Source organism: Rhinolophus sinicus, linkage group LG07, assembly GCF_036562045.2.
Source record: "Rhinolophus sinicus isolate RSC01 linkage group LG07, ASM3656204v1, whole genome shotgun sequence".
Classification (NCBI taxonomy): Eukaryota; Metazoa; Chordata; class Mammalia; order Chiroptera; family Rhinolophidae; genus Rhinolophus; species Rhinolophus sinicus.
This window is the reverse complement of record NC_133757.1, coordinates 26,996,561-27,021,780: the sequence shown is the minus strand read 5'-3', so window position 1 is coordinate 27,021,780 and position 25,220 is coordinate 26,996,561. Positions and strand designations below refer to the sequence as shown.

The window sequence follows — 25,220 nt, the reverse complement described above, 5'->3', positions numbered from 1 at the left end:
TTTCATTAAACTTACTTCTGATTCTAGGTCGCAGTCAAAAAAGCTTGAAAACACTACTTAATACCAGGTTCTTAAAGAACAGAGTGCGTAAGAATCGTCTGGACTTCAGGACCAAAAGATTCTGATTCAGTAAATCTGGAATGGGAATCGAGAACCTGCCTTTTAAAAAGGTACTCTGGGTGATTCTATTCTGCTGCAGATGCTCGTGAGGCTGTACTTTGAAAAACTATGCCACGTATAACGCAGAAACAAAGCAGTTTTACTGTACAGGCATATCTTCTCCATGAAGGCTCCCGAGACGGTAGGTGACATTCTTTTGCCATGACAACCACCGCAGTACAGAAGTGCAGGGCTCAGCAGCATGTGCCTGCAGACTGCAGCCACGGCCTTATACTGGCCTGCAGACTGTTCCTGTACCTACCTGCATTCCTAGATATTAGGGTACTGCGCTAGGGACTTGTCCAGGGCGGGTGACAACCACAGCTAAGGTCTGGGTACCTTTCAGTTAAGAGGCATCAGAAGTGAGCTGGTGTCAACATGTGTCTTCAAGTGCTCTTTGACCTCGGTTATTCTCACACAATTGCTAATACTTTTATTAACTACTACAAAATTAATAGGCTTCAGGCACTGTGCTTGGCATTAGAGGGAATACAAAGATGGCTGCGCCAGAAGTCTTCATAGACAGACACCACCACTACTCTCCATCCCAACACTGAAATAAAGTGACTCAGAAAATAATTTGTCTTTGCTTTTGGCAAAGATGCCTCATGGATTTCAGATCCCTGGGAGGAGGCTAGTGATAATCTGAGATGATGGGACCATACCCTCCAATTTCACCCCTTTCTTCCTTCTTGCACCCTACTGAGGGAAACACTGTTCATGTCGTTAAGGGACTAGAGCCTGTACTGGTCCTCTTATCAAAGCATTCCCAAATATTACGTCATCCTAGGAACCATGATCTCCAAGAAGTATTGAGAAATATATACTGAAAGGACTGTTTGGGTACGTGCTGCAGTATTAGCAATTAGTGCATTTAGGAAGACTCGTGTTTGCAGATATTCCTCCCCGGAAATGCTAAGTGAAGGCAGTCTTTGTATTATAGAGGCTCAAAGCCCTTCCTTAGTCACAAATCACTTTAGGGTAGCCCACTGGGTAGGCTTAACTGTTTCAAAAACCATTAATTTAATTTCACAATCCAAAGGATGTTTGTCAAAGGACTTAACACAGTTATTGCCCGGTAGTGAGGCTATGGATGATTCTTATTTTTTCCTTTATAGCTTTCTCTGTGTTCTTTTTCTACAATACATATGGATTGCTTTTACAATCGGGAAAGATACATTTTGTTTATCTTGTTAGAATAAAAAGTTTCTCAGATGAGGACACTGACTTCATCATGCCTCAGAGAGGTTCTAGATGAAAACCTTAGTCTGTGCAGGTTTCTTTATAATAGGATCCTATTCTCAATGCTCAAAGATTCTGTATTATTTAGCAGCAAAATAATACAGGACCAGCATTTTGAGAAAGACATTTATTGATTCAAAAACTGGAATACATCAACTTCACAATAAATCTATTCATTATATAATTTATAGATGTTCCAGGTGACCCTAAACATTTACATTAAAAACCAGAGGTCTCGGCTAACAGACAATAACACCTGCAAAAAAATCCTCAAGAAGATGGTGACGTTTTTCCATTTTGGAGAGAACACATTTTCAGATAAAACAGCTTTGCAGAGGAGGGGAGTCTAACAAACAGTCATGTGTTCTCACTATTTCCACAAAAGCAAAATAGTTTTTGTCAACTGTCAGGAACATGATAAAATCATAGTATATAAATTGCATAAACAAACATGTTTTATTTGTTCTATAACAGTATGAAAGGATGTTATTTTCACAGAAAGGCTTCCCCCTCTAAATCCAAATAATGTAATCTAAGGCCCCTGTTCCCACCCTAATATGCCCAAGCTTTTGGGATGCCCTATTCTGTGGCCATTTGAACAGTAGTGTGCTCAGTAGAAGTCATTCCTGTATGACTGTCTCCATGACTTTCAAAGAGCTCCCCATGTCTCTGGATACTCTTATCATAGACAATAAGTCAAAGATATTATTAGACCACTCAGAATAAGATTAGGTCCATCATGAAATCCTTTTGAGATGGTGAAACAAGGCTCCATCCATTCAAAATGTCACCATTATCAATTTTCTAAAAGTTTAGTGCTACAAGCACTGCAGGGGTGGGGGGGACTCAAAGCAAAATATTTAAAATAAGCATACTTATTTATTTTGAATTTTTACTGACTAGTAGGGTAGAAAAAGCCCACGCTGACCTTTTGTTCACCAAAGTATTATCATCACCAAAAATAGAATTAACCTCAGAATCTGACCCAGAGTATGGAAGAGCATTGCAAAAAAGATCTGAAATGACAATATTCTCAAGATTTGGGGCACGATACTTTTGTCATTACTAACAAAAGTTTCTACTGATGTACTAAGACTCCTTGAATTTTAAAATCTGGTTTCTCTCATTGTAACTTAAACATCCTTGCTTCATAAGGCACCTCTCTAGGGCTCAGAGAATACCTGGACAGGGCTGTGGGTAAGTGAATAACACAGACTACGTTACCTACCCCTACACCCATGCTCTCATTCAGCCTCAGTAACAGAACCCAAATTTTCAGCTGGGTGCATGGTCAGTTAGCTAAAAGACTTTCTCAGTCTCCCTTTCAGTTATATATGGTTATGTGACTAAGTTTTGGCCAATGAACTATAAGTGGAAGCATTGTCTGAGACTTCCAAAAAATCTCCTTTAAAAGGCAGGGGGAGAAATATGTCCAAGGTCACATAACCAGTAAGTGGTGGAGATGGGATTCAAACTTACAACTCTGTGATTCTACTGTACCCTCAGTGCATGGTGAAATCTTCTGAACCATCTACAGCAGAGTTTGGCAAGCTTACACCTGCAAGCTAAGAATACTTTTTACCTTTTTAAATGGTTGAAAACAAATCTACAGACTATTTTGTGGCAATTTTTAGGGTCCATAAATAAAGTTTCATTGGAACACAACCACACTGATTCATTTACATATTATCTATGGCTGCTTTTACAATGACAGAGTTGAAGAGTTGTGACAAAGTGTTTACGGCCTACAAAGCTCAAAATATTTATTATCTGGCACTTAACAAAAAAAGTTCCCGATTCCTGACTAGAGAAAGGGAAGGGATTTGGTACAAGCAGGATGTGTGGCTGGGCAGGGATAGTGTAACTCTGGTGGCCGTTCTAGAAGTCCAAGTGGGCCAGTGGATGAAACATCACATTGCCTAGCAAATATCAGTTGCTTATAAATATTTGTTCACTTCACAAAAAAATATAAATATGGCCAATAAGCTCATAAAAATATCCTCAGCATCAGTAGTCATCAAAGAAATACAAATTGAAACTACAATGAGATACTACTACACACCTACTAGAATGGCTGCATAGTGTTGGTGAGAATATGGAGCAATAGGAAATCGAATACATTGCTGGTGAAAATGTAAAACAGTACAACCACTCTGGGAAGACAGTTTGACAGTTTCTTATAAAGTTAAGCATCCACTTACCACAGGACCCAGTCATTTCACTTCTAAGTATTTACCCAAGAGAAATGAAAACGTATGTCCAGCAAAGGCCAGCCAAAAACTGGAAACAACCCAAATGTCCATCAATAGGTGAATGGATAGACAAACTGTGGTGTATCCATCCAGTGGAATAGTACCAAGCAATGAAAAGAAACAAACTACTGATCCAAGAACAACATGGATGAACCTCAAAAACATGATGCTGAATGAAAGACCCAACTGAGAACACATTGTATAATACTTTGTTTGAAACTCTAGGAAAGACAAGTTTCTTCCACAATGATAGAGCCGCGTCTCATGGGTGTTACTTTCTCAGTGGTTACTTGGGCCAGGGACTTGGGTGTGGGGAGGACTGAGTGAAAGAGGCGCAAGGAAACCTTTTATGTAAAGGAAATGTTCTATATCTGGATTGTGACAGTGGTTACACTAGGTGTGTATACATTTGTCTAAATTTATCGAATGTGTGCATTTTATTATATGTAAATTATACCATAATAAATTTGATTTTTTTTTAAATGGGCCCACTGCTTCAGAACCCAATGATGGGGAGGGCACTGATGCTGTGTATGGCTGTGAATTCATGCAGCCATGAGAAATCCACATAGGATGGGAGAACAGACATGAAGAGGTTACCTGCCTGACAGAGGTTTTTCTGAACCTATAAGAAGTGTTCTCAAAGTCCTCTTTGTGGCTTCTTGTCATGAGGCCTGTTTACTTAAGCCATGGAAGGCCCAAATTTATCTTGTATCAAGGTTTACGAAGCTCCTGGAAGTGAGATCTTTAATACGTGGATTTCTTTAAACTGAATAAGAAGTACTAATATCCTCTTATTCAATTTCTCTGAAGATACAAATCAGCAAGTTCCCTACTTTGATTCTTCATTAAGCCTAGCTAACACTTTCTTTAAATGTTTCTGTTGAATATAAAATGGTGGAGACTGCAAAAGAAGCACATTTACCAGCACTAAAAATGAACTCAGTTGGTTTGATCTAAGTCTCTGTGGGAAATTCGATCCATTAAGGTAACTGGACCTAATCAATCGGAAATCATGATTCACTGCCAGCAGTTAAGTCTGGTTTAGTCCCAGCTAAATCAAAGTGGTCATTCTTCCTCATAAAAAGCATGTTAGCTGCTTGGAAGTGAAAGAGTAACATTCCAGCCAATCAGACAAAGTTCAATAAAATCAGCATCTGAAGTCTCCTTTTGGGTAAAATTTGGACAATATGGAAGGCTATGCCCTGGCCTCTGAAGGTATGCAGAGATCCAGGCAGAATGGTCTTATCTGGGGATGGCCAGATGGAGCAGGTAGTGCCTGAGGAATAACAGAAAAGCTCGAGGCTCCTCCAGCAGGAAGCCTGGAGCAAAACCCAGAGATAAGGACTGTGAAGGCAGTCACCGAGGGATTTAGGTAACAGTGATGTCTATTTGCAAGCCTTTCCAGAACAAAGAGAGGAAAGACCACTTTATTTTGCTTCTCAATTGGGTTAGAAATAAAAAAATTTTTTTTTTTTTAAATACCAGTTTCAAATACAACCAAGATAAATCTCTGAAATTACAATAGAATATGATGACTCTAGTCCTAAAACAATGAGACAAGTAGGAAAACATCTTCAAAGAAAGAAAGGTAGGATAATGTCTGATTTGGGTTCTTTAAGCCAATTGTGCAATTCCAAGATAAAGGCCAGGACCCTGATCCGTAATAGGAAACAGGAAAGGGGGCTTAATGTAAGGCCTCTCAAGAGATTCACATAACTGCAGAAGAGAATGGGATTTATAAAGCTATAAATTGAATCTATTCAGTCTAGAATTCAACTGAACAAAGGTTTCAGGTCCTGGGACAAAAAGTCTTCGAAAGAAGTCAACAAAGAATGAAGAATTAGTTCCTAAACAAAGGAGCTTATGAAGACCCCTGGAGATAAGAAACAGTGCCAGAGCAGGACCCTCAAAAGTGGTGTCAAAGTTAATTTCAAAGAAAAAAGTGCAAAGCTTGTAAGCCGACTATATTTTCAGAAAGTTGCAAATTATGGAAGAAGCAGTGATGTAGCAACTGAAAGCATAGGGTTCAATTTGCAAAGTGAATCAAAAAGAAAAAATAAACAAATGGGACTACGTCATACTAAAAAGTTTTTACACAGCAAAGAAAACCATCAACAAAACGAAAAGACAACCTACTCATTAGGAGAAGATATTTGCCAACATACAACTGATAAGGGGTTAATATCCAAAACGTATAAAGAACTCATACAACTCAATACCAAAAAACAAACAATCCAATTAAAAAATGGACAGAAGACCTGAATAGACATTTCCAAAGAGGACATACAGATGGCCAATAGACATATGAAAAGATGCTCAATGTCACTAATCATCAGAGAAATGCAAATTAAAACCACAATGAGATATCATCTCACTCCTGTCAGAATGGCTATCATCAATAAATCAACAAACAACAAGTGTTGGCAAGGATGTGGAGAAAAGGGAACCCTCATGCAGTATGGGTGGTATTGCAAATTGGTGCAGCCACTATGGAAAAGTTTGGAGGTCACTCAAAAAATTAAAAGTAGAACTACCTTATGATCCAGCAATTCCACTTCTGGGTATTTACCCAAAGAAATCCAAAACACGAACGCAGACAGATATATGCACCCCTATGTTCACTGCAGCATGATTTACAATAGCCAAGATATGGAAGCAACCCAAGTGCCTATCAATAGATAACCGGATAAAGAAGATGTGGTACAATATACAATGGAATATTACTCAGTCATAAAAAAGAATGAAATCTTACCATTTGTGACAACATGGATGGAACTAGAGGGTATTATGTTAAGTGAATGAAATAAATCAGACTGAGAAAGACATACCATATGATTTCACTTATATTTGGAATCTAAAAAACAAAATAAATGGACAAACAAAACAGACATAGACTCACAGATACAGAGAACAAACTGATGGTTGCCAGAGGGAAAGGGGATTGGGAAGCTGGGTGAAAAAAGGTGTAGAGATTAAGAAATACAAATTGGTAGTTACAAAATAGTTACAGGGATGTAAAATAAGCACAGAGCCTACAGTCAATAAATTTGCAACAAATATGTATAGTGCCAGGTGGGTACTAGACTAATGGGGGGAAGGGATCACTGCATAAATTATACAAATGTCTAACCACAATTCTGTACACTTGAAACTAACATATAATAATACTGAATGTCAACTGTAACTGAAAAAAAATAATTTAAATAAAATGTGTGGTATATTTTATGTCAAATTCATTTGTGGAACGAGAATTAGTTATCTTTTTGTTATTGTCTCCATAATCTCCCCCTGCTTTTAGTGTCCACTGCTTTGATTATAGGACTGTTAGAAGGTAATAGAAGCATTGTAGTGGATTCTGGTTTCGCCTATCCTGGCATCCATTTCCCCCTTTCTCCTAACAAACTTGATTTCTTGTGTGCCCCTCCCCCACAAACCATTGGACGCTGACCCTTAACTACAGAAATGGCACTTAGAGGTCTAAGAGTAATTCATTCTCTTTGCCAGTGTGCTTGGTTCAGAAATGGGCATAGACCATTGTGTTGTTTGAGGGTAAGATACTGTTTGTTGATTTTCTCAAATATTTTTCTGATGATACTTTACATGTTGTTGGCTTTTCTGGCCACAGCAGAACACTCAACTGATTATCTCCAGAGAACAGTCTATAATTCCTTTACCCCCTTCCTGGTTCTAACTGAAAGTACAGATTTCATTAGACATACTATAAATGTAGTTGGAATAATTTTAGTTATGTTACCTTACATTTGCCCACCCCAAAACTTGAACACTTTGCTATCCATTCACAGTTTCAAAATATCTTTCAATTACAGTTTTTCCTCATTCATAACTCAGATACATTTAATACTGTTGGTACATTTGGAAGGATGGCATGCTTAATCACCTCCAGAATACTCCAAAATTTAATAAAGATATAACATTTTTCCAACTTTTGTTAAAATGAAAATATATATGAAACAGTGTTCCTATACTTTGGCCAGTTTGAAAAATAAAACCAGTTTGATTTCTTGTTAAAAAGTCTATATGCCAGTATTTCAATTTTTACTATACCTCTTCAAGGAACAAAATATACTCCACACTTGATGACAATCAATAAGTGAGCAGAAAACATAGGGAAAGAACTACTGTTTTATAACAGTACACTTCTGAATACAAGAAATATTAGCTAATTAGTTTTGCACTATTGATATTAATTTTGTTATAAATTTAAGACAAAATATTATAAATTTAAGACAAACACAATTTTTTAAAAATGTTGTATCTGTAATATGAAATGAAGATTTGTTTAATTCATTCAGCAAATAATTTACTGAGCATTTACTACATGCCAGGCATTGTTCTGGGTATTGGGATTCAGAGGTGAAAAAGACAGACATGGTGCCTACTTTTCCACTACCAAGAAGCTTGTTTTATTTTGAATCATTTACACTAAAAAATACATGAACCAACAATAAAAGGTTATAAAGTCACGTATGTCATAGAGTCAGGGTTGAAAGCTCAGAAATCACCTGCACATTATTTTACATTTTGACATCTCTGACATCAGCCACATCTTACAGTGAGGTCAGCCAGGCAGCTATAGAGATGTGCATCAAAACTTATAGAAAGAGGAGCGGCCGGATGGCTCAGTTGGTTAGAGCACAAGCTCTGAACAACAGGGTTGCTGGTTCGATTCCCACATGGACCAGTGAGCTATGCCCTCCACAGCTAGATTGAAGGCAATGAGCTGCCGCTGAACTGCTGAAAGGGTGGCCAGATGGCTCAGTTGGTTAGAGTGTGAGCTCTCAATCTCAACAACAAGGTTGCCGGTTCAATTCCCGCATGGGATGGTGGGCTGTGCCCCTGCAACTAAGATTGAAAACAGTGACTGGACTCGGAGCTGAGCTGTGCCCTCCACAACTAGATTGAAGGACAACAACTTAGAACTGATGGGCCCTGGAGAAGCACACTGTTCCCCAATATTCCCCAATTAAAAAAAAAACACAAAAAACTTATAGAATGAGTGTTGGTGTTGGAAGACCATCTGGAAAACAATGGTGAAGGCCACCTTTTAAGGATTCTTGAGAGTCAAGACTCGATAAAAATATAGTAATTCAAAGTGTTCATTTCTCACAGGAGAGGAAAATGAAATTCAGAGAGGTTAAATAACTTGCCCTAATTCACAAAGTACGGTAGGTAGGCCTAGAGCCCAGGTCTGAGTTCCATGCTTATGTTTCTTCTACCAAAGTCTTCAGCACCTAGAAGGAAAGGCTCTAGAATGTGGCTCTAGTTTTGGGACCATGGGCTAGGAACTTAATCCATTTGCCACAGTTTTTCCATCTGTAAAACAGTGAGTTTAATAGATCTAACTCACGAGGTTACTGTAAGTATTGAGATAATGTATGTATAGGACTTAACACAGATTGACTTATGGTAAGTGTTCCATAAAAATTAACTTGAGTTCAAACTTTACATTTGGTAGGAAATAATTTAAAGTGATCACCAATTACCCCGCAAATATTGCTCACTACATGAAGCCTACATGTAGTTATTTGAGTAAAATACTGGAAAACTAAAAAGACTGGTCAAATGTTTGAACTGATTAATACAATTAAAATTTCCACCTTAACAATGTTTTATCCAGGTCCACATGGTATTGTGCTAAGAACCCAGTAGACCTACCTGCAAGAAAACATACAAAAAGTAAGAATCAAGGCTATCTATGACCATCAAATTACTATGTATTCCTTATGTGTAAAAATGCATTTATAAGTGGAATCTCAAATAACACATCAAAAGAAAAAATATTTAAAATGTGTAAACAGATAATTTATTTTTGCTTTCTTTAAAATACTATTCCAACCTGTATATATTAATGCTAGTACAAGAACCACAAGTTTTGGAGGTTAAAATGTTATCAGAGGGAGACATGATTTGGCCAGAAGAGTAGTAAGTGTTCATGAGTAATATACTTATTACTTTAAATATCGTAAAGCACTTTCTCATCCATTATCAACTCAGTGCTTTGCATAGTAAGTAATTGTATAAGCAAATTTCAGGTGTTTTCTAATTATTTTATTTTCTGTTTAAACAATGGAATGTGCTGTGAGGTGGTAAATGTCTACATTTTTTCTTTTTTTAATCCTTTCTAGGTCAGCTCTTCTAATTTTGAGAGTTTACGTGAAAATCCAAATTATAACGCACTATGTTATGTAGTCAAACTTGTTTTAAATATTAGTTCTGTATTTTTGTTTCTAGAAAAAAAAGTAACATCTGTCTGTGTGTTTTTCATTATCACACTTAAAAATTAACTACTAGGAAATGTTAGTGAATCAACTCACATTTGTTCCTGTCTCACTCGATGACAAAACCTGTAGGACACCCTGCAATAAGAAAAACTAACTCAAATTAATATATTAATATTGACATCTAGAATTATTGTATTTTCAGAAGCTGCCAGCAAGCCTTATCATGAGGTACAAATCTGGTGTCTTCAAATTTTGTGAGGACTGCACAGTAGAAAAGTTCAACAATTTCCTCAGAATTTTAAATATTAGCTTATTTTCTCATACCAGTTTTTAAAAAGAATGCTTTTGGTAAAATCTCACCATTATCCAAATGTAAACCTTAAAAGAAAACCCACTGCATGACTCAAAAGCTGAGTTTTCCCAATTAATTCTGAAACTTAAAACTAACATTATCAGTTTGCAATTTTTTAAAAAACCCAATCTCATATGCACTATACAAATCCTAGATATTTTCCAGGGTCAAAGTCTACTGTTGATTATGGTTGGGTCGGCTGGAACGAGCCCTATGGCCAACTCAGGCCCCACGGTGAGGGGCATCTCAGCGGAAATGACCAGGGACCAGGCTCGAGCCGCTCAGTGGGGAGTCCCGGGATCCTCCACCGCCCGGGAATCTCCAGCGCGCTCCACCTCTCTCTTGGTCCTGGCTGCCTGCCCCCCTTCCTTCCAGGTCGGCCATTCTACTGCACGACCAGCTCCAGGGATGGGAGGAGTGACGGTACAAAGACCTGGCACACAAAGAAGGTCCGGGTAGGAAGCGAGGCCCCACCCTGCCAAGAGGAACGACTCCTCTAGAAAAAACTTGGTGGCAAATTAACAGGAAGCGCGGAAGCGCAGTTCCTAGGACAGTTTGGGGACATCTTGCTGTCCAGCAAGCTCATCTTTTAGTCCTTTGGACAGTCCCCCTTGAAGCCCCAAGCTCTGAGGGCTCTCCGGGTAACTCTTGACTCGGTCTCCATTGCGGTCCCTCACTGGTGGCAGCCATTATAATTGCATCCGGGTATTGGAGGAGCGGTGGCCGGATCCTTCCCGGAAGTGACGCGAGGGCAGAGGGCTCTGCGATCGGCTGAGGGAGACTGAAGTGCAAAGATTCCCGGAAGCAGGGCCGGTAGGGACGCTGGCAGTGGCTGGGAAAGGTTCGGGACTTGATGACAATCAACTCGTTATAATACGTTTTTACGTATCAAGCATTGTGCTTAACACCAGCGTTGCCATGTCAGTTAATCCTTTTTTCACAACAACCCCAGGAGAGAGAGATTTCCATTTTATATACGGAGAAACTTAGGCTAAGAGAGAGCCAGTGAGTGATTTGTCCAAGATCCTAGAGCTAGTATTTGGTGGAGCTGGGCTAACTCTCAGTTTGGCTGCAGAACCTGTGCTTTCAACCTCCTCCGTGTGCTTCCATTTGGAAAAGTCCAAACCCCTGCTGCTTGGCATCCTGGTAAGCCACTTCTGCAAGGGCGGTTCACCTTCAGCTCAAAATCCCGTTGCTCAGGGAATGAGGCCAGGCCACAGCCCCTGTGCTCTGAACACAAGACCAAACTCTGCATGAGGCAAGCTTCCCTTAACACAGTGACCTGAAATTTCACTTGGTTTTCTGCCCCTTGACTCTGCAGGGTTCTTTCTTGCTGCCATCACAGCGCTGGTTAACTGGGGAAACTAGCATTGGCTGTTGTTGGGCTCTGGGAAACAGTTTTAAAGTCCTGTCAGACACTTGTAAAGAGAAATATTCAGACAACTCGGGGCCTGTCATTATCGTAAAATAAAGTCTTTGGCCTTAACGAAGAACTGACAACTATTATCTTGGACTTTTCTACCAAATCAGTTATTTTTTTTCAGTTTCCATTTCTTTAGAATAACTGAGAACCAATCCTTTAATCCATGTCTACATTAATCAGCGTTCAAATAATGTGTGACTAGCTACTAAGGTTATAGTTTTGTAAAAACAAAAATTATGCATAGAAAAAAGTACTTAGAAACATCAGATTTAACAGTTATAATATTTAAAGAATGCCGTTTAATCCTTTCATTTGTTTTCTTCTACTTTGTATTTTCCATATCTGCTGTAGTATTTTAATATAGAAAATAAATTGACAATGATAAAACATTCTTAATTGCCTGCCATTATAATAAAGACAAAGGCATGGTGTCACATTTGACAAGTGACAATCCTTGATACAAATCACATAGAGGAATCCTGTTTGTTTGGAAAAGCATTGGGTTTTTTGTTGCTGTTATCAGAATAGAGTTTGGGGTCAACAATCCTTACAGGAAAAATGAACAAGTGAGTAAAAATATATTGATGTTTAGCATACACTTTTGTATAAGAATATATGACAACCAAATGTTTTTCTTCTAGAAAAAAAGAGGGGAAGGGGATTTGAGGCACTTGAAATTCAGGATAACAAGTATAGAAAGATGTTTTTATTCTGCCTTGTTTGGGGTACAGCTATAAGCGATTTATTTTGAACAGCAAAATAAAAGTTACATTCTCTATTTTATCCCTATTCTATATGGCACTGCTTGTATTTATGATATTTGATGTTAAAAAAAATTACAAAGGATTGGTTACTCAGAAAAGGTGTCTTTATCCTTTTTTTTTTTAATTTTTTATTGGGGAATATTGGGGAACAGTGTGTTTCTCCAGGACCCATCAGCTCCAAGTCGAGCTGTTGTTTTCACTCTAGTTGTGGAGGGCGCAGCTCACTGGCCCATGTGGGAATTGAACCGGCGACGTTGGTGCTACGAGCACTGCGCTCCAACCAACTGAGCCAACCGGCCGCCCTTCTATATCCTTTTTACAGATAATGAACCCAAGTAGTTGTAAGAACCCTTTGTGGCTTCTTTCACTTAGCATGAGATTCACTTAGCAAAAGGCCAGTACATCAAGAATGAAATGTAATCACTTCTTGGCCTTTTGGCTAAGATCAAATGGAAGAATAAAATGCTGTTTAAAAACAAAACGAAACAACAGAATTGGATGATTATGTCCATAGAATTGGATGTTGGATCGTCATAAAATCCAGTGATCCCCTCCAGAAGGCAAAGCTGTTTTATAATTCCTTGAGGGCTTTAGTTATTGGAATGAGTTTCAACTGTGAACACATAGTAATAGCTCCAAAATAAAAGTTATTTAAATATGACATAAATTTATTTTTTTCTTTCAAGAAATCTGTATGAATTCAGTTTGGGGTTGGTATGGCGATTCGTGGGGTGAGGAATTCCAGACTCCTGCTATCTTGTTGCCCCACTATGTGTGGCTTCCATTTTCCAAAGTCACTTCATGGTCCAAGATGGCTACTAGAGCTCTAGCCATTTCAATGAACAGGAAAGATGAAGGGATTCAAAGAATAGCACACCTCTTCCATTTAAGGACAATTCCAAAGGTTGTACACAAGTCTCTGCAAGAAAAGCTGGGAAAGGTAGTATATATCTTTTTCTAGTTCACCAGTACCCAGGTAAAACATTTGAGATTCTATTACTCTAGAACAGAGGTCAGACAACTATGGCCTATGGGCCAGCCACCTATTTTTATAAATAAAATTTTATTGGGCAACCCTGTCCACTATGGCTACATATCTTTTTAAAAAACAGCTTTATTGACATACACTTCACGTGCCATACAATTTACTCATTTAGAGTATACAATTCAGTTGCTTTTAGTATATTCACAGAATCATACATCTAGCACCACAATCAATTTAGAATATTTTTATTGCCATGAAAAGAAACCCCATCCCCTTAGCTGTTGTCACCAAGTTCCTGATCTCCTCCCACTCCCAAGACCTAGGCCATCACGAATCTACTTTCTATCTCTAGATTACCTATTTTAGACTTTTCATATAAATGGACTTATACAATATGTGGTCCTTTGTGGCTTCTTTCTCTTAGCATAATATTTCCAAGGTTCATTTTAATTGTAGCATGTATTGGTACTTAATTTCTTTATATGGCTAAATAATATTCCATTGTATGGATATACTACATATTGTTTGTCCATTCACCAGTTGATGGACACTTGGATTTTTTTCCATCTTTTGGCTATTGTGAATAATGCTTCTATTAACATTCACCTACAAGCTTTTGTGTGGATGTATGTTTTCATTTCCCTTGGGTATATACCTTGGAGCAAAATTGTTGGGTCATATGGTTACCCTATGTTTAACCATTTGAGAAACTGCTAGACTATTTTCCAAAATGACTGCACCACTTTACATTCCCACAGCAGTGTATGAAGGTTCTGATAACTCCACATCCTCCTCAGCACTTGTTATTATCTATCTTTTGTATTATAGCCCTCCTGGTGATTGTGAAGTGATAACTCATTGAGGCTTTGGTTTGCATTTTTCTAATAACTGAAGTTACTAATCATCTTCTCATGAGCTTATTGGCCATTTGTATATCTTCTTTGAAAAAATGTCTATACAGAGTCTTTCCACATTTTTAAGTTCGGTTATTTGTCTTTTTATTATTGAATGGTAATAGCTATTTTTATACATTGTAGGTGTAAGTACCTTATCAGAAATATATTTTGCAATTTTTTTTCTATTCTGTAGGGTTTTTTTCCCCCCTTTCTTTTTGGTACCCCTTGAATCGCAAAAGTTTGCAATTTTGATGATGACTATCTATTTTTTCTTTTGTTGTTTGTGCTTTTGGTTTTGTGTATGGCTGCTTTTGTGCTACAGTAGCAGGGTTGAGTAGTTGTGACAGAGACCCTCAGAGTCATATAACCATACGACAAGCCTAAAATATTTATTATCTGGTCCTTTAAGAAAAGAAGTTGCTACCCCTGCTCCAGAGGTAGAAGAGAATGAATATATTGGAGAACTGCTAGCAGTCCGTGTTGTGAGGAACATATTTGTGTGAAAACCTTTTCTAAAGCATCTTATACAGTAATGTGCTAAATATTTCCAGGATGCCTTTTCACTTTCTAATAAAAAGCCCTATTTTTGCCTCATAGCTGTTGAAAGGGTGCCAACCACCTCAGAGATTCTAGATCTTCTATAGCTTCATTGTTCTTCCAGAACTTTTAATCTTTTTTAATATTGATAGAATCATTTACTTTACCATGGTAACAGCAGAGAGAGAACTGGGACCCTCTTTATGGTGATGAACTGAAAAATTACTACCAGGGTAGCACATTATCATTTCTTCTCATCTCAATTCACATGGGTACAAGACCAAGCTCAATCACACTAAATATTGGGAATGGCACCTGGATTTATTATAGTCCATTTCTATCCTTTCTAGAACTAGAGCTGATTAGAGAGATGTTTGGATCTGAGCACATGTCTCCCAACACATGGACACAGTTTTAAAGATGGAAGCAATTACACACAGCAAAAAACGGAGATCAGCAACAAAGAGAGAGAACCCTACTGTTACTCCAATTATCTCCAAGATTGGCTCTATCCTTCCAGTATCTAAGGTTTGCTTATGTGATTAAATAAATCCTTTTTATTTGACGTAGTTTGCCCTGGATTTCTGATATTTGCAATCAAAGGAGCATCAACTAATACAGAATGTGAGCCTCCTAAAACAGTTGTGCAGCCATTGTATTATTCATGCTAAAAGGAGGTGACTATTAGAAATAAGCATCTGAAAAGTACAATAAGCTGTTTATTATCAACTGTTACAGAAATGAATAGGAACTACTTATGTCCATTTTCTCCTATTCTAATTGGGCACATAGCTAGACTATATTTTCCAGCTCCCTTGTTTCTAGGTGGAGTCACATGACTAGATGTCACCAATGTAAGAAATTATGTGTCATTTTCAGGTTGAGATAAAAAGTAGGTGTTGGGTTCTTTATTCTTTCTACTTTTCTTTTTATGAAGGCCAGATGTGGAGAATTCAGAGTACTCTGAGCCCCTCAAGGGAGGTAGAATCACTGGATTTAAGAAACCTCGGTCCTTGACAGACTGCGAAGAGCAGAAGAATCCCTTCACCCTGTTTGTTAATCCACGTTGGACTGGGACATGAGAAAGCAATAATCCTTTATTCTGTTAAGACAAGAAAGAAAACAAACTAGCAAGTAGCCTACTCTGACTAATACATCAACAGATTAAAACACTCCCTTACGGATTTTGATGAGACTGACTGATTTGAGCAAAAATATCAACCATCTAAAGAAATGTGATTAAGATTTAACGAAGATTTATTGAGAAAAGACATAGTACTTCAGTTATTGACAGTCTCTGTTTAGTTACATGTCAGTTCCAAATGAAGTTTGTGGAAAGCTTCTCAACAGTGCTAAAAGATGAACTGTTACCTGAAGATTGTGTGAACATAAAGATATGGATGATCTAAAAGACAGTCGATTACCCTGATGACAACGTGAAAGTTTTCACTGTGTGTGTTTGCTGCTGGAATCTCTCATTATTCACATTATTCTAAATGTATTGTTGACACAAGAAAACTCAGAGTATAGCAGTTTGAATGCCATATACGCGGTTCTTTACAAATCATTTCCCTTAGTACTTCCTCCCTCATGTAGGACAATCTACAGGTAAATGCACAGACTCTGGATGATTCTAAGAACCATCAATAAAGCTGCAGGGGACAACTTTCTCTAGTGTTTAGTCACCATCTCCAGCTCTAGATTTGGGTAGCAGAAACACAGCCGTGAGATACAGTGAAGCTGACATTCAAAGAGAGGCCAAGATAAGAGATTCATGGAAAGAGATCTGAAAATTTTGGTATCTCTCTTTCTGGGAGTTTCTGAGACCCAGTATCATTCCTGCCTTTTCAATAGTCATTCCCTTCCTTTCATTACAAAGGATACCATACCTTAGTAGTTTTCCAATATTTTTCAGACTAGTTCGTTTAAAACCAAAAGAAACACTCAAGCATATATGATTGTTGCAAAAAAAAAAATTATGAAGCAAAAAGTAAGATGTTTATTTGTCCACTTTAGTAATTCCCTTTATACTGAGTTAACTACTCTTAACAATTTACTTAATATCTTCCCATATTTTTTCTAGGCATATTACTCATATTAAATCATATCACTCTATAACTTACTTTTATTTACATTTTACTGTTTTACTCAGCAATATGTTGTGGAATTCTTTCTATATTAAGACATATAAAATGCACTTAATCTTTTTAATAGGTGCATAATATTCTTTTACATAGTTGTGCCCAATTTATTTAACTAATTTCCTATTAGTGGATATTTGAAAGATGTTCCCAATTGCATGGTATTACAAAACACAGATACAAAATTCTTTCGTTCATTTATTAATTCAGCAAAACTTGTTATGCCCATATTATGTGCCGAGGACTTGAATGGGCCAAACTGATTCCTGCAGTTTCTGTTTGTGAGGAGGGGAAGAAAACAAGAAAACACATAAATATGAACTAAATAATTTCACTTAGTGATAAGTTCTGTGAAGACAATAAACCATGGTGATTTGATCAAGAGTGAAAAGTGTGGGTGTGGAAGAACTTCTTTAGATAGGTGGGTCTGGGTCGTTTCCACAGGTGACATTTGACCTAAATCCTGAGTGATACAAAGGAACAAGCCCCATGAGATCATGGCAGGAGGACCACCAAGAGCAAAGCTTCTAAGGTAATAACAACTTGGCAGTTTAGAGGAATAGAAAGGAGGCCAGTGTATCAATTTTAGTTCTCAGTTAAAATCAGTGGAAAACAGTGTAACAGTTTAAGGAGAAAAGGAATTACTGAAAAATACTTGGCAACTCAGAGAATCTCCTTGTGAAGACTGGTCTGCCCAGAAGCTCTCAAAATCCCACCACAGAACTGGTCTGGCGGGAATATCACTGCTGTGACTGCTGGTTATAGACATTGTCACTTACACCAATAACAACATTGGCACACTGGCTCTAAAATTCTAATGTACCACCATCCCTCCTATTCTTTTGCAACACCAGGTTCTATTTAAAGCCTGCAGAAATGCATTGTACAGATCCTCTCTGTGTCTTTGCACATCTGTACCGATATTTCTATTGACTAAATTCCTAGAAGAACTGTTTGGTTTAAAGAGAAGCACATTTATATTTTTGACAGGTATTGCTAAATCATCCTCTGTAAAGTGTAGTGATTTACACTCCCACAAACAGTATATGAGTATGCCAATTTCCTCAAAGCCTTGTCAATTCTAGATTTGTGTTTTAGAGTAGTTTTGTAAAGCTGGAAACACATGGACTTGATTCTGGTTCCATGACTTAGTAATTGTGTGTTACTGAGTAAATGAGTCCATTCTCTGGGTCTCATTTACCTTGTATATATGACATGGAAATGGCAACCATGTTGCTGACACTGATGGTTGTCCCTTAATATCCATTTCCCCCTTCTTCTATACTTATAAAATCCCAATTTTTAGTTAGATCCATAGCTGTCCAGAATCAGCACTAAGTTACTAGTTTCTCTTAGTCATAGCTAGTATCAAAATGTGCAGACTGGGTGTCAGCTTTTGTAAGAAAAGCCTGGAGATAATAGTGAAGCACTTTTTACAGAAATGATGCATCACATTGTTTGTGCTACAGAGGATGACATTAGAAAAAATCATGTGTTTATGCTTCTGAGTTAAAGTGACTGAGAATAGGACTCTGTGAAGAAAAAACATAAGTACCTTAAATGATTTATTTTGCTTACATGTTCCTTTATATATATATGCACAGAAGAGATATATAATTGAGTTTATGTCTAAATAAAAGGTTCTATTTCAATAAGTACACAATAAAAATCCTAAGTGATAAGAAAGCATTGTCACAATTTAATGGGAAGGTTTTTTTTTTATATTCTTAGATTCAATTGAAAAATAAACAGTATTAGTCTCAGATACCCATTCTTGCCTTCTATAGTAATAGAACATTCACATTTAATGGGACACAGGGCTTCCAAAAATAAAGATTCAATCTCCCTTGCAGTTAGGTCATGCTACTTAGTTCTGGCCAATGAGACATGAGCAAAAGAGATGTGTGCAAATCCTAAATCGTCATGCCCTTAAAAGGAAAAGTTGTGCCTTTTCCTTTTCCTTCTCCCTTCCTTACTGACTGGAATCAAGATACAGTGGTATATCACTTTGGCCATAAACTAAGAGTAGCAAACTAGAAATGACTGATCAATGAATGGAAAGAATTTTGTTCCCTGACACTGTAAGTCTCCATACCAACCCTGCATTGCTTAAACCCAGTTTTGTTATATGAGAAAGGAGTAAATACCTATCAGCTATAGACCGCTGTATTTTTGGGTCTCTATAACAGTAGCTGAGCTTATATCCTAATGAATACAACCCAGTTCTATGAATTGAGATATGAAATGAGATAATGTATGTAAAGTACCTAGTAAAGGTGTGTAATAAATGTGTGGTGAAGTACCTTACCTTAAAGTCTCAAAACAAGCCATGGCAGATTTTGAAATTTAATTCAATTTTTCTCCTTTACGCATTCAATAAACACTTATTGAGCACCTACAATGTGCCAACTACGGTGCTGGACCCTAGGTACAGAATAGGGAACAGATATTAGGTTTGTGCAAAAGACATTGTGGTTTTTTCAATTTTTAACCTATTAAACAGCAATTACTTTTGCACCAACCTAATGCAAAAATATATAGTCATAAAATAGTCACAGTGAAAAGCCGGGTGCTACAGTACAGGTGTTTACTCTCCAGGAGCAGGTCTGGAGGTGGAGGAATATGTCTGATGTTACTGGGTAGCAGAGAGGAGCAGCCAGAAAATAAGCAATTCAGATACCCAGATTGGTAGCCTACCTTTGGCCCACTGCCCTCTGCGTGACACAGACCATACCCTGAGCAACTTGTTTTCATCTCTACCAAGAAGAAGGCTGCACTGAGGACTAGCAGGAAATCACAACCACAAAAATGAGTTCACATTCAATTATCATTAGCCATTTAAGGATTGTAAACTCTGAAAGAAAAAATAATAGTAAAACTCACATTCAATGAAATAACTAACAACTAATAAGTAAAATTAACATTCTCAGATAAGAGAGTATTTGATACAGAAAGCAAGAACAAATAATTTTTCAAAAAATCAAAGATTTTAGAAATGAAAAATATACTCATTGAAAATAAAACCTCAGAACATGGGCCAAAGAGAAGACATAGCTGAAGGATGATGTTGAAAATTGGTATGTTCAGCAGCAGAAAGGGAATAATAGGAAGAAAGATAAGAAGAATAGGTACTCTTATAGAGTGCTTACTATGTTCAAGGCATTGTTCTAAGCTCTTTATAGATCTAAAACTCATATCATTCTCATAACAAGCCTGTCAGGAATGTGCTATTATTATTCTTATTGTACTGATGAGAAATATAAGGCACAGAAAGGATTAATAACTCACTCAAGGTCACATATCTAGTAAATAGGAGAGTCAGGATTTGAACCCAGCATCTGATTCCAGAGTACATCTTTTAAACACTAGGCTATACTGGAATAATAGAATGTTTAAATGAAATATTGAAAGAGATAAAGGATCAATCCAAAAGCATTAGCATCCATGAAGAATTCCAGGAGGAAAGAATATAGAGATGGAGGAGAATAAATAACAAATGAAAGACATGAATTCTTAAATTGAAAGTATCCTTTCTAGTAGGAGAACTCTGACATATTAAATGTTTTACTGAAGCTTGGACAAAATGTAGTGAAATTTTAGAAAATCAAGGATGCAGAAACAATCCTAAGAGAGTACATAATAATTGTGCCCACCGATAAAAAAGTAACTAGTATGTGAGGCAATGGATATGTTAACTAGCTTCATTGTGGTAAACATTTCACAATGTATACATTTATCAAAACACCATGTTGTACACCTTAAATAGATACAATTTTTGTCAATTACACCTCAATAAAGCTTGGGAAAAAAGAGGCAATCCCAAAAGTTAGCCTACTAAAAGAGATAACCTACAAAAGAAATGAGAATCATTGAAGTCAGATTGTGATCAGCAATATTGGATGCAAGGAAAAAAAATGCAGCAATGTCTTCAAAATGTTTAAAAAAGAACTGTGAACCCAGAATTCTATTGTTAGTCAAAGCACCTTTTTTTCTTTTTATTAAATTTATTGGGAGTGACATTGGTTAGTAAAATTATATAGGTTTTTCAAGTGTACATTTCTATAAAACATCATCTATATATTGCATTGTGTGTTCACCACCCAGAGTCAGTTCTCCTTCCATCACCATATATTTGATTCCCTTTTTATTCTTCTACCACCCCCTCCCCCCTTACCCTCTGGTAACCACTAAACTGTTGTCTGTGTCTATGAGTTTTTGTTTGTTTGTTTTGTTCATTTGCTGCTTTCACTTATATCTCATATATGAGTGAAGTCATATGATTCTTGACTTTTTCTGTCTGACTTATTTTGCTTAGCATAATAATGTCAAGATTCACCCATGTTATGACAAATGGCAGTATTTTATCTTTTCTTATGGCCAAGTAGTATTCCATTGTGTATATATACATCTTCTTTATCCAATCATCTATCGAAGGATACTTTGGTTGTTTCCATGTCTTGGTCACCATAAATAGTGCTGCAGTGAACATCAGGGTACATATATCTTTACGGATAAATGTTTTTAGATTTTTTGGGTAGATACTCAGGAGAGGGATTGCTGGGTCATATGGTAAGTCTTAATTTTTTGAGGAACTTTCATACTGTTTTCCACAGTGGCTGTACCAATTTACATTCCCACCAACAGTGTTGCGGGTTCCTTTTTCTCCACAACCTCTCAATACCTGTTATTACTTGTCTTATTGATAATAGCCATTCTAACAGGTGTGAAGTGGGTGGAATCTCATTGTAGTTTGATTTGCATTTCCCTAATGGTGAAGTTGAGCATCTTTTCATATATCTGTTGGCTGTTTGTATGTCTTCTTGGGAGCAGTGTCTGTTCAGGTCCTCTGCTCATTTTTTAATTGGATTGTTTTTGTTGTTGTTATTGTTGTTGAGTACTTAAAGCCTAAAACCAAGATCAACAGTACTTCATTTTTGGGTGCTAATGTAAATAATATTATGTCTTTAGTTTCAAATTTCAATTGTTCATTGCTAGAATGTAGGGCAATTTAATTTTGTATATTAATGTGTACCCTGAAACTTTTCTATAACCACTTATTAGATAAAGGAGGGTTTTTTTTGTTAATTCTTTGGGATTTGCTACATAGACAATCATATCATCTGCAAACAAAGAAAGTTTTGTTACTTCCCTCCCAATCTGTATACTTTTATTTATTTGTATTTTTGTCTTATTGCATTAGCTAGAACTTCCGGAAGGATGGTGAATAGGAGTGGTGAGAGGGGTGATACCTGCCTCATTCCTGATGTTAGCAGAAAGCATCTAGTTTCTCAGCATTAAATATAATGTTAGTTACAGGTATTTTGTAGATGTTCTTTATCAGGTTTTAGGGAGTTTCCCACTATTCCTAGTTTGCTGAGAGTTTTTTAAAATTATGAATGGATATATTTTGTGAAATACTTTTTCTACATTCATTGATATGATCATATGATTTTTTTACCTTATTGATGTGATGGATAACAATTTTAGAATATTGAACTAGCATTGTATACTTGGCATAAATTGCACTTGATAATGGTGTATATTTCTGTTTTTTCTTCTTAATTCAAGTGGAAACTTGTTTATTTATTAAAGTTTATTGGGGTGACAATGGTTAGTAAAGTTACATAGGTTTCAAGTGTACGGTTCTGTAATACATCATCTATATATCACATTGTATGTTATATATTGTTGAATTCGATTTGCTAATATTTTCTTGAGGATTTTTGCATACATGTAGTGTTCTAGTCTTGTAATGTCTTTATCTAGTTTTGGTATTAAGGTACTTCTGGCCTTATAGGGTGAGTTGGGAAATGTTCCTTCTGCTCCTATTTTATGAAAGAGATTGTAGGGAATTGATATCATTGGTATCATTTCTCTCTTAATGTTTTGTAGAATTCACCAATGAAACCATCTTGATTGACTTTCTGTTTATTCATTATTGATTCAATTTCTTTAATATATATGGGCCTATTCAGATGATCTATTTCTACTTGTGTGAGTTTGGTAGATTGTACCTTTCAAGGATTGGCCATTCATTTAAGTTATCAAATTTGTAAGCATAGAGTTATTCATAATATTCCTTTATTTTTCTGAATCCCACAAATTTTAATGTTATGTTTTAACTTTCATGTAATTAAAAATATTTTAAAATTTCTCTTTAGACTTTTTCTTTGACCCATGTGTTATTTAGAAGTGTATTGTTTAATCTCCAAATATATTGGGGTTTTCCAGCTGTCTTTCTGTTATTGATTTCTAGTTCAATTCTGTTCTGATTTGAGAGCATACTTTGTATAATTTTTATTCTTTTAAGCTTATTCAGGTGTGTTTTATGATCCAGAATGTGGTCTATCTTGGTGAATGTTTCCTGTGAGCTTAAAAAGAAGAATATATATTCTGTTGCTGTTGGATTATGTTTTCTATAACTGTCAATTAAATCCAGTTGATGGATGGTGTTGTTCAATTCAATTCTATCTTTACTCATTCTTTGCTTGCTGGATCTGTCAGTTATTTATAAAGGTATGTTAAAGTCTTCAAGTGTAATAGTAGATTATCTGTTTCTCCCTCATGTCTGTGACACTCTGTTGTTAGTGTATACTAAGTGTTCCGTCTTCTTGGAGAATTGACCCCTTTATCTTTATGTACCACCTTATCACTGATAATTTTCCTTGCTTTGAAGTCTGATTTGGCTGATAATACTATAACTACTTCAGCTTTCTTTTTGATTTGTGTTAGCATGGTGTGTGTGTGTGTGTGTGTGTGTGTGTGTGTGTGTGTGTCTGTGTCTGTGTTCTAACATGTGTAAGTCTCAGAAGGGGAGGAGAAAATAGAATATTAGCAATGTTTGAGGACATATTGGCTGATATTTTTCCAAAACTGACATAAGCTATCAAATTTCAAAGGAGCAGTAATATGAGTGACTAATGACTTTAATGGAATCAAAGGAAGCCAGAAAGCGATAGATCAACATCTTTCAGTTGTTGAAAGAAACTATTCATAAATCTAGAATTCTATAACCAGCAAAAATGTCCTTCAAGAGTAAAGAAAATTTAAAAATTAAAGCGAATAAGGACATTTTCAGACAAAAAAGCTGAGAGAATGTATTTTCACCAGACTTTCAGTAAAACAAATAATAAAGGAAGTTGTTCAGAGAGTAGATGTACTTCCAGATGGAAATGTGAAAATGCAGCAAGGAATAAATACTTTTGTAGGTCCTTCCCACATTGAATATAGTTGGCCTCTGTAACCAAGAGGATATTGTGGAAATGAGGGAGTGTGACTTCTGAAACTATCTTATAAAAGACGATGTGGCTTACATCTTGTGTTCTGTTGGATTACTTGCTTTTGTGGAAGCCAGCTGCCCTGCCAGAGGGGCATGCAACCAATCCTATGGATAGGTCCATGTGACACTGCATTGAGTTCACCTGCTAATAATCAGCACTATTTGCTCATCAGGCTTGTGAGGAAGATACCCTGGAGGTATATCCTTAACTCTTGTCAAGCCTTCAAACAACTGCATTATTAGCAACCATGTTGACTGCTATCTTATGTGAAAACTTATGGCAGAAACACATAGATAAGCTGCTCCTAGATCCTTACCACAAAAACTGTGTGAGATAATAAATGTTTATTAATTTCATCTGGTACGCTTTGGGGTAATTTTTTATACATCTATAAATAGCTAATGCATGAAAATTTTTCAACACTGAAGTTTTTTTGTTAAAAAAGGAAACCCACAAGCAGGATAAATACAAGAAAATTGTATTCAACACCTAAGAACCAAACTACTAAAGTCGAAGACAAAGGAAAAAATTTTAAAGCAAAATTGTCTTCTTACAAAGAATCTAAAAAGACTTAATACCTTCAATGGAACGATAAATTGGTAGATGGCTGTGACTTCTCAATAGAAACAGTGGAACCCAGAGATGACATAGAGATATCTTCAATGTGGTTCAAGAAAATAACTGCCAACCTAGAATCCCATATTAAACAAAAATATTCAGTAATGAAAGTAAAACAAACATATCTACAGTCAAACAAAAACTGAAAAAAATTGTATCAACAGCAAATCCACACTAAAGGACATAAAGGGTATTTCTTTTAGGTAGAAGAAAAAGGATCCCAGATGGAAGCTTGTAGTTGCAGGACATTAAGAAAACAAGCAAATCTGAATCAATTATGTCTGTATAAAACAGTAATTACAATGTCTTTTGGGGTTTAAAATATA

General features: G+C 36.6%; 1 protein-coding gene and 1 long non-coding RNA gene across 2 annotated transcripts in view; both read left to right on the top strand.

Annotated features, from left to right (window-relative positions):
* Positions 1-6,806, top strand: part of CCNJ (cyclin J) — a 51,354-nt gene extending 44,548 nt beyond the window's left edge. The window contains exon 8 of the transcript XR_012498477.1: positions 28-6,806. The gene's annotated coding sequence lies outside the window, so the exon portion shown is untranslated. The remainder of the gene's footprint in view (positions 1-27) is intronic.
* A 3,567-nt stretch (positions 6,807-10,373) lies between these two features.
* On the top strand, positions 10,374-21,184 carry LOC109444136 (uncharacterized). Its single transcript, XR_012498476.1, has 3 exons — positions 10,374-11,396; positions 15,206-15,383; positions 15,793-21,184. It is a non-coding gene; the product is annotated as an uncharacterized LOC109444136 (long non-coding RNA).
* Positions 21,185-25,220: the final 4,036 nt, after the last annotated feature.